The sequence below is a fragment of the Castor canadensis genome, chromosome 4, assembly GCF_047511655.1.
Source record: "Castor canadensis chromosome 4, mCasCan1.hap1v2, whole genome shotgun sequence".
NCBI lineage: Eukaryota > Metazoa > Chordata > Mammalia > Rodentia > Castoridae > Castor > Castor canadensis.
Window position 1 is genome coordinate 181,208,328 of NC_133389.1, and position 10,587 is coordinate 181,218,914.

A 10,587-nucleotide genomic window follows, 5' to 3' on the forward strand; every position below is an offset into this window, starting at 1 on the left:
TGGGGCCTAGCCAGAGAAGTGGGTGGCTGGGGTGTGACCTTGGGGGCTACACCTTGCCTGAGACCCCTTCCTCTCTCTCTGCTTCCTGGCTACCATGAGGTGGTCAGCTTTGCTCAGCCATATGCTCTTGCTGCCATGATGCTCTGCCTCCACGCAGGCCTGCAGCAATGGACCAAGTCAACCCTGAACTGAGGCCTCTGACCCATGAGCCAAAATGAATTTTTCCTCCCTAACGTTGTTCTCCCGGGTATTTTCACAGCAATGAGAACTAACCAACACAACGGCAATTTAGCACTCATCACCATCCCATGTGAGCTACCTGGACAGGCTCTGCCACACCCAGACACCTTACACCACCCCATGCTTTCCTTGAAATTATATTTTCATTCCTAGCTCCAGTGTTTATCCAGATGTTTGTTTCCTTGTAGGTCATTCACTGACCACCTGGGCACCGTTCTCTGCAATGGAAGGATGTGTGTAATAGGAATGGGTAATTCATCTTAACTTCCTGTGGCCTATTTCTCTACTTGCTAAACAAGATCAGTGATAATGTCATCAGTCCCTCCCCAGTGGACTGAAAACAGTGCACTGGAAACTGTCTGATCTGCAGAAGCTTTGCAGAGAAACTTTTTCTCTTCTGAGAACCTGAACGTTCTACAGCCTGGGGCGAAGTGCCAAAGAAGAGGTTTGGGTGTGGGAAGGGACAGGAGGAGAATGACACCTGTGGAAGGGAAGGTGGACAAGGGGAATACCCGGGAGGATATGTGGGTTTGGCTGAATAGACACATTGAAAGCCATCAGCTTCTCGGAACTCCTTGGAAAGGCATAGTATGCACCCCGACCCGAGACCACTGCTGTGGGATACAGATGACAATCTGTGCATTATATGTTGTAGTGTCCCCCTCCCACCCTCTGCCAGGCTTATGTGTTGAATACTTGGTCCCTAGCTGGTGGAGCCATTTTGGGAGGTTCTGGGAACTTTAGGAGATGGGGCCTACCTGGAGGAGATGGGTCAGTGGAAGTGTGAAGGCCAGACTCCTTTTCTATTTCTCTTTTTTTATAAGGGGAGTGTTCTTGGGGGGCTGCATCTTGTTCCTGGCCTCTCTTACATGTCTCTCTATCGTCTCTATCTCTGCCTCCCATCTGTCATGAGGAAAGCAGAGCACACCTCCTTCCATAATTGGGGTGAATCAATGGAGCCAAGGGCTAGGGATAGAACGTTCCAAAATGACCAACAGGAATCATTTCTCCCCTTAAGTTGGTTCTTTCAGGTATCTGTCACGGTGAGGAGAAGGTGACTAGCACAGCATCTAAGAGCAGAATTGCTATGGTAAAACCATGCATGGGTTTGACGTACCATACAATAGCCAAGGTGTTTTTTAATGTAACTGTGCACGTTCCCACAAGCTGTGTGTGACTTCTAGGGACTCCGATCGCCGGCTGCCACTTGATAGTGTTAGACTTTTCATTCTTTGCCAATCTGAGGGAGGTATACAGTGGCATTTCATTATAGCTCTGTTTGGCTTTTTCTGATTACAAATGCATTTTGTCGGTCATGTTTTCTCCTTTATGAAATGACTATATGTTTTCCCTCTATTTTCTACTGATTAATCTGCTCTTTTGTCATTAGTGGTAGTTTATTTATTTATTTATGGTGAGACTGGGATTTGAACTCAGGGCTTCACACTTGGACAGCAGGTACTCTACTGCTTAGGCCATACCTCCAGTCCATTTTGCTTTGGTTATTTTGGAGATGAGGGCTCTCAAACTATTTGCCAGGGCTGGCCTCAAATCTCAATCCTCCAGATCTCAGCCTCCCAAATAGCTAGAATGACAGGTGTGAGCCACCACATCCAGCTCCTTTATTGTTCTTAATACTAATTTCCTGCAAAGGTTTTCTTCTAGTGTGTAGCTTTACAAAAAAAATGATCTTTTGTGATAAATGGTGTTTTATGTCCTGTTTAAGAAATCTTCCCTGGAAAATACATAGTTCTATATTTTCTCCTAAAGTTTTAGGATTTTTGCCTGTTACATTGATGCCTTTAATCTTCTTGCAATTAATTTGTGTGTGTGGTCTATGTGAGCGCAACATCCAGTTTCTTTTTCTTTTTCTCTGAGATATAATCCATTGTCTCAGCTTTATGTATTAAAATTTCTGTCATAAATCAAGTTTCCACATATGCTGGGAGAATATGCCCTGGGTCTTCCTTTTTGTAATAGTTCAATTTGTCTGTTCTCGTGTTGATACTATCTTCCTTAATCACCAGAACCTTACAAGGCTTGGTATCTAGTGGGATATGTCGTGCACCCTTTCTCATTATCTTCCCTTTCACATATGTGGGGGCTACTTTTAACCCCAAAATTTGATTAGAATCACATTGAATTTGCAAACCAGTTTGGGAACAAATGACAGGGTTATGACATTGACTCCCAAAGAGTGTCTCTCTCCATTGAGTCTCATGTTCTTTAATGTCTCCTAAGAATTTTTATGCTTATTCCTAGATGCATTTTAATTTTGTTTTTAAATATAATTTTCATAACATACTTCACATTCCCACTCTCCATTTTTATGCCTTTTATTTATTTTTCCTGTCTTACTGCTTTGGCTAGGACCTCTTGCTATAATGTTGAATACAAGCAGTAATAGTGGCTGGGTTTCTTTATTTTCTTTTTTTTTTTTTGGCAGTAGTGTGGTTTCAACTCCGAGCTTTGTCCTTGCAAGGCAGGTGGTACTCTACTGCTTGAGCCACGCCTCCAGCCCAATAGTGGCTTTCTTATTATAATTGCTTTTGATATGAAGTTTATTGCTATTATTTAACAAAAATAAACTATGCTGAAAGCAAGTGTTTGTCCTACCTCCTCAACATGGATCCTTTTCTCTCTCCTTCACACATCACTGCCTCCAGCCTCTTAAAGACTTAACTGACTCATGGTGGTTGCTCCATGAATATTTATTGATTAGATGTACTTTCTCCTCTCATGGTTGTGTGTTCACCTAACTGTGCCATGTTAGTGTCTGGTGTTACAAATTTTTGGTACTTCATTTTCATTTTGTGTCTTTGAATCAGAACAATTTTATATGTCTATTAGCAAAAAGACAAACAAACAAACAAAAAAAAAACCACCAGCCACTCCTCCACTCTAGCTGTTCCATTGATTTCCTGTATAGTTTGAAATAAAATCCAAAGTTCTTCTCAGACCCTCCTAACCTGGCCAAGATCGTGTGCCTGGCTGCCTCTGTGACCCTCCTTTTGCCCAGTATGTACTGGGCACATCAGGCTCATGCCTATCCATGGACATGCAACGCTCTCCCCCCACCCATGCATTTCTTACTCCCTCTCTTCTTCCAGGGAACTGACCAAGTGTCACCTTCTCAGCAGGGTCCCTGACCTCCATCTAAAACAGCACCTCCACTCCTGTCATCTTCCTCTGTGATTCTTCTTCCTCTCACCCATGTGTCCATGACACCTGCGTTATTCGGTGTTTGCTGATCTGCCACTCTCAGCCTATAGATTGCAAGCCCCATCTCCAACACCAGAGCAGTGTCCCACAGGTACTTGGAGTCCTGTGAATGTTTCTGGAATCAACACGCTTGCTTTTCACCTTCCACAAGTCATCCGTCCATTCCCTTTCCATCCATTCCTTTCCCGTGTTCTTGCCTTTTCGTTCTAGCTCTTTTTCTGAATGTGTCCCAATGCACCTGCTCAGGCTTCTGCCACGTGTCTCCCCTAGTGTTCTTATATTCTTCAATCACTTTCTGGTCTTTTTAATGAAGCTTCCATCCGTTGTGGACAGCTTTGCCAGCCTTTCCTGTGTCCTCCCCACTCAGCAGATAATGACTCAGCTAATCTTCCTGGATCAGTTTTGAATTTTTCCTTTTCTGTATTGACCTCTTTAATCCAGCTGTAATTGGACTGTGGAAAGGTGGAAGGTGATGATTGCTCCTGTCTCTCCCCCAATTAGCCAAGTTCACCAAATACCTGATATGCCATAATTCTTCCTTTTGCACAAGCTATCATGGATTAAATGTTCACATAGTCTAGTGTCTATTTCTGAGCAAAGTAAGCCGTCGGTTACATAACGTGATCTTACAAACACAAGCCTTGACGCTTTAAACTTGGCTGGACTGAAGTCCTGGGTCTACAGATAGCCAGCTACTCAATGTTTCTGTGCCTGTTTTCTTCATTGTAAAATGTGGATAACAAAAATACCGATGTTCCATTTTGTAGGGCTCCAAATAATCAAACACCATTAGTTTTGTGTGATGGACATTACTTGGGTGGGTGCACCTTTGGCACCCATCCCACCAGTGCCATTGGCCCCCGTGGAGCTCTGCATGTCGGTGGCGTCAGATTGACTACAGAGCAGCCTCCAGAGCAGCTGTGTGGTGGCCACTCCTGAAGCCAAGGTGCCACTATAGTCCACCCATCTGGTCCCCACTTCACTGTAGGGCTGCCTTTTGGAGGGATAGTAATTAGGAGGAAGAATGGAAATCTCCTGATTTTACAAATGTGACTTTACAAAATGAGGCAGGAAGACGAATCTGCCCTCACTACTACTCATTAAGGAAAGCCCTTTATAAATCCCAAATTAATAATTCCTCATTTAAAGATGGCCGATTATCATTCTTTTTGGCAATTTGTAGCTTTCAGAATGCTAAAATATGAAAATTATTTGGGGGAAGATCCTAACCGTGGTCATGGAAAAGGAAATTCACTTCAACGCTATTATAAACATATTTAAAATGATCAATGTCTAAAGTTTAAAAAGTGACAGTCACATACACGTGCTAAAAGGCTGCTTTGGTGTCACAGGAGGGTGGGCGTGCCCACGTGCACAGTGCCCACGTGCCTGCAAAACCACACGGTTAGGCCAGTGGATTTCACCCACTGTGGACAGTCTTTGAGGAGGATGGTGACAACATGGGGTTTAAATTCTTACCATACTTTTCCCAGTGTTCAGGTTCCTGCCAGCTCTCTAAGCAATTCACCAGGCAGCTGTGCAGAGAGATGGGTGAGGCTGTGCAAAGGCAGAATTGGGCAAATATTAGGAATGATGAAGGCTTTCTGAAATGAGACTGCACTCCATTATTCATGATTTACACGTTCATTGAGACCTCCACTGCCAGCCACAATGACAGAACACAATTTCTCCCTCCACACTATGGCAGCCCCAGAACCCTCAACTCGGATCTAAGACACCAAAGCAGGTTGAATGAGACAGAATGTGTGGGCAGGTGAGCTGTTTAGTTTTACATGGAAAACCTGAGTTTCCGTGTAACCCAGTCTTTATGGGTTGAAGACGTGAGTCACCATCTTACTGAGGCATCCCCTGGCACAGGGGTCACCAGCCCACACAGTCCTCACCACTCCTCAGGTTCATGGATGGTTAAAAGCCAGGGCGGGGCCCAAGACCTGTTAGCCAAGGTCTGAGTTGTAGGACATCTCCACAAAGGGCAGATTGAGAGGTGTGACTTCAGAGGTAGCAAGATAAACCTGGGCTGAGCGGGTGGAATGGTTCTTCTTGAAGACTGTGAACTATACACACAGGCTCAAGAGAAAGCACTGCAGAGGCAAATGGTTCTCAGAGCCCCTCCTGTGGAGCCCTGGCTTCTGCTTGGTCTTCAGCAGAACAACCAGCACTCAGGTGAAGAATAATCATAGAAATGGTGGCTAATGTTGACAGGCATTCACTGTGTGTCAAGCTGTGCACAGAATCTTTTGCTCATGTCTGTCCATAGGATGATGATGGAGAAACTGAGACTCAGAGAGTTAATTGTTCAGGGATGGGATCTCAGATGGTCTGAGCTCAAAGCTTTGCACCTGGGCCCGGGGTGGGCTGCTGGGGTGGCTTGGATGTGATCACCCAAGTCATCTGTACTACATCATTAACCTCCCAGGAAGCAAGACTCCTGGAGGTTGGACCAATGCGGGTATTTGGCTGGTGAGGAAGCAAAGGTTCAGGTGGGTTGGTTGGTCAAGGCTGGCTAAGGAGCTCCCTATTAGATTGGGTCTTCCTCTGAGCACTTTAGGCCTCTCTGTGCTCCATGTCTTGCAAGGTCTAGGATGGTGGGCTCTGCTGAGAACACTGGAACGGCATCTCACTGCTCTTCACCAGCAGAGTGCTCTAGGCTCTGTCACCCCAGCTCTTTCCCACAGGGGCCTCCCTTTCCCACCCCTTCCTCAACAGGCCAAGGCTCTACCCTGGCTCCTGGCCAGAGGGAAGGAGAGCCTTGGCTTCAGATCCCAAAACCCATGAAGTACACAGGTAGGCTTTGGAGGGATCCAGGCCTCCTGATCTAAGTCCCCTGCCCCATCTAACGTTCTGTCTGTGGAAAGCGAGTCTTAGCCTTGCTCTCTGGTTGCAGTGGGATATGAAGGGACGGGTGAAGTGCTGGGCACCAGGACACCCCTTTCCAGTTTCTAACGGCACCGTAGGCACTGTCTGTCCTGGACGGTGGAGAGGTGACTGGGAAGCTGAGCGGCAGAACCACTCAGTCTGATTGCGCCCACCTCTACGAGCCTGGAGGCGGTGCAGGCGGGACTGGGGTCTGCCCCCTCCCTGTTTCCCTCTCCAGCCTGGCCGGGCCAATTCACCTTTTGTTATTCAGGGCCTTAGCCGCGGTCCCTTCCAGGGGTCAGGCGGCCACTTCGAAACCCCCGTGGCGTTCAGCTCTCCGCTGGGTCGCGGCCAAGCCAGGTGCGCCCGCGGAAGTTGGGTCCGAGGGCGGGCAGGGGAGGAGGGAGAGGGCGGGGATCGGAGTTGGCCGAGCCGGGACCCCAGGGGCCGACCGCCGGCAGGCAGCTTAATAGGATCAGGTTGGTGTAATCGCATTTCAGCCATTGTCATTCTGGCAGCCCGAGCCCGACCTGGGGGGCCGGGCCCTTTAAGACGACGCGCGGCCACACCAGAGAAGCACTCCGGCATGACAAAGGCCGCAAGGGATCCAGTGGCGGGAAATAAAGAGATGAAGGCTTCGGGGGGACGACCCTCCCCGGAGAGGCCCTAGATTTCGGGCTCAGGTCCGGCCTCCCCGGCGCGATGGCCTCCGGCCTCTCCCTGGAGGCCCACGGGGTGCTCGATGGTTCCGACTAGCGCAGGGGCACCTCGTGGCGTGGCTGCCGCTCCCTGGGAGGCCCCGACTCGGGCTGAGCCCAGCTCCACGAAGGGCACACGGGAGTCGCTGGGAGACCGGGGATGGAGAGGTGCCTGATCCAGCGGGACGGGGCGGATTAGGAGGAGGAACAGGAGCCCTAAACCTGTGTGCACCGGGGGTGGGGGAGCAGTCCAGAGGCCACACGCGCGAAGATTCCAAAGGCCAGACTGGAGAGGGGAGATGGGGTGCCACTGCGGCGGGGTTGGGGCTAGAGATCAGCCGGGGGGAGAGGGGGGTTCAGTGGTGAAAAACCAGGAGCGCTTAGAGGCCAGGAGGGTGGCGCTTCCCGCTGGGAAGGAAGACACTGGGCTGGGGTGGAGGGGTTCAGAGGAGAGGCACAGAGCGCACAGTGGGTGCTCAGCTCTGCAGGTGCCTGGGTACGGCCTTTTGGCGCTTTGAGCTCTGCCAGTGGGATCGGAACTCTTGACTACGGCGAATCTAGAGATTTGGAGAAAGAAACCAGTAAAAGCCGGAAGGGGAACCGCAAAACCATACCCAATCACCACTCCCAGGTAGTGGGATGCGAGCACCACCTTCACGTGCTCTCTCTCACCCTTGCTCATCACAGAGCCAGCTCCATGAGGGAGGCCCTGGCAGGAACCTTTGTGTTGGACCTAGAAAATCCTAGCAGCTTTCAAGGCCGCAGGACCCTGTGCTGGCCAGAAATGTCGGGGACTGAGGACTCTGGCAAGCCATGCCTTGCGCCCTTGCTGCTCCAACCCTCCCGCAGGCACAGGTCTACACAGCTTTCATGTGCTTGCGGGCCTCAGATGGAAGCCTCCCAGATAGGTGCCAATCAGGCAGGACAGCAGCGCTGCCAGGAGACTGGGCCCATGTACTAGGGTCAGCCAGCGGCCTGTCGAGAAGGCACTGCCTGACCTTTACCCAAAGCCATCAAGGGCGGAAGTCAGCTTAGGTCTCCCACTTCTAAACTGTTCAAATAGGCAATCAATTTTTATGATGTGATTTATAATTCATGTAGGTTGTCTTCATACATATGGTGTTGCTTTTGTGTGTGGGGTTTCGGGTGCTTTATTATTCCAACTTGATTTGCATTCATGTTCTGTTACCAAGATCATATTTCTCCTGTTTACACCATAAGGGCCCCAAATGAAGATTAATGTCATCTCCCTTGTCCAGGCCATCACTGTAGACCCCTGTCACATCCCCCAAACCCCAGTCTGGTTACCCCAGCTGAGTGGGGGAGACTGCACTGTGCCAGGAAGCCCTGACACTCCAGATATCAGAGCAGACCACCTGCTCCAGCTGTGTGCACCTGGGCAGAGACCTAGGGAGTCCAGACACGGAAAGAGTTGTGTGTGCACAGAAGCCTCCTTCTCCAGAAGACCACCCCTGGAACAAGCAGGCCACTTGGCCATGTCATAGCCAAGGAGGAAGGAGAGGCCAACTTGGCTGCAGGACTGTTGAATGTAGCTACAGCCACTTCAGACAGCCACAGAGAGCTTGGAGGACCCTGAGATGAAAACCAGGAGATGACCTGCCTAGAGAGTCAAAAGGTCCCACCAGCTTTCAGTGTAACCCTTGCCAAGGGGACAGCTGATTTGCTCTGACCAGGCCCGGGTCTGGAGCAACCTCAGAGGCCCTGAGTGAGGCTTGCCAGGCACAGCTGAAATGATTAAACCAATTAAGCTCAAACAAACAGAAACAAGAGGGAGCAAACGCTGACCCCAGAGAAGGACCATCTTGGAAGGCAGGACACACAACCAACCAAAGAGTCAGGATGGTCCTGGGGGACAAATCCCAGCTGGAGAGGACTTGGAGGGCCTGCATCCCACCTCATTCAGCTAAAAAGACAGCTGGAAAGAAGGCCCCTGGAGGCTAAAGACCAGGAGACGAAGAAGGCTGTGTGCACAAGCATGCACTACTTGGAAAATTCCAGCATGGGTTGGGGTTGGAGAGGGCTCTGCAGGCCAGGATGCTTTGCCTGGAGAGAACTCCCGGCCTTCCAGGGAGCTAGAGGAAAATGAGGCTGCTTGCTGCAGGCTTTCAAAGTACCCTTGGTTTTCCAAAGGAGTGGGGGTACCCAGATCCCAAAGAGCCAGGGCTCCCAGGGGATTGAGGGCAGGGGTTTGCAGGGTCAGACAGCTTCCTGAGGCCCCGTTTGGACCTATCTGCCAGAGTCAATGGACCCAAGGTGCAGGCAGTCCCTGGGGCGTCCCACTGCGTGGCTGGGGGCGCAGGTCCTTGTGCTCCTCAGTGTAATTATTTGATCTGCAGATGTAAGTGGAATTTATTGTAACAACAAATATAGTGATGTCAAAACCCAACCTTGGATTAAAGCCGGCAGCCAAAGGGGAAGTGTATTAATTTCCAACAGCATCTCAGGCCAGAGCCTATTAGAACAAGCTATTCTTCAGGCCCCCCCATCAGAATTAATCATTGGGAGTTAATTTGAAGCTCAGACAAGTTGCTGTTAATTTAGTGCGGGGAGGACGGGATGGAATAAAAAGCTGAGGTGCTGGCCGAGCCTCGTGGGTCTCATTAATCAGCCAGCTGAGACGGCCTGGCTTGATTACAATTTGCAAAAAAATTCATTAGGGCCCAGGCGATTGACAATTTTTCTCTCTGCCTGTGATGTGACTCATTAGGCAGCCAAATGAAAGCCATGATGACGGCCATGATGACAGCGACCATCAAGCCCTGCTTGTTTATCTTCCTCCCCTCGGCCTGTCTCCAGGGCCTCTGAGTACAGGCTGGGCTCTGGGGGCCAGGCCACTCAGGGGTTAGGGAGGGAGGGGGACAGCGCCCCAAGAGGGCAGGAGGGCTAGCAGTGTTTCCCTGCGTCTCTCCTCCTGGTTCTTCCAAAGTACAGGATGTATGGCTGAGGAACTTGGGCCCCACAGTGGGGGTCTCTGATGGCCTCCCATACCTAAGGAGCTTTGCTTTCTTGGGGATTTTTGTAGCCAAGGCTTTGTGGGGTCCATCCATGGGCTTTGAGAGAAGGCAGGTAGAGGTTACACCTGGTTGGTGCAAGGACTATGGGGACACTTGGGGCCTGGAGGGATTGCTTCTCAATGCCCAGGGTGTCTTCCCCAGACCCGGAGTGCCAGTGGGGCAGGAGGCCTCAAATCCCCCCACCCCCATGGTCCTTGGGCCAGACTGTGCCACCGGACGCTGTCGGCGAGGAGGGGACGCATAAGCAGCCCGGGGACGGAGGGGTCCAGGTGTATTTGTATGGGAGGATAAAGGACTGGCGTCCCCGTGGGCCTCGAATGCCGCGTGGATCTGCCCAGAGCCTATGGCGCCCACCCGCGACTAGTGCTGAGCGCGCACGGGAGGGCGGGATCAAGGGAGCTGGCCTTGAGGACCAGGCGCCACCAGGGCGCAGCCCCCTTTCTCCATGGGCGCAGAGTCGGGGATGACTGGAAACTGTCGCAGCTCTCCACGCCCGCAGAGCCTGCTGAGGCTCT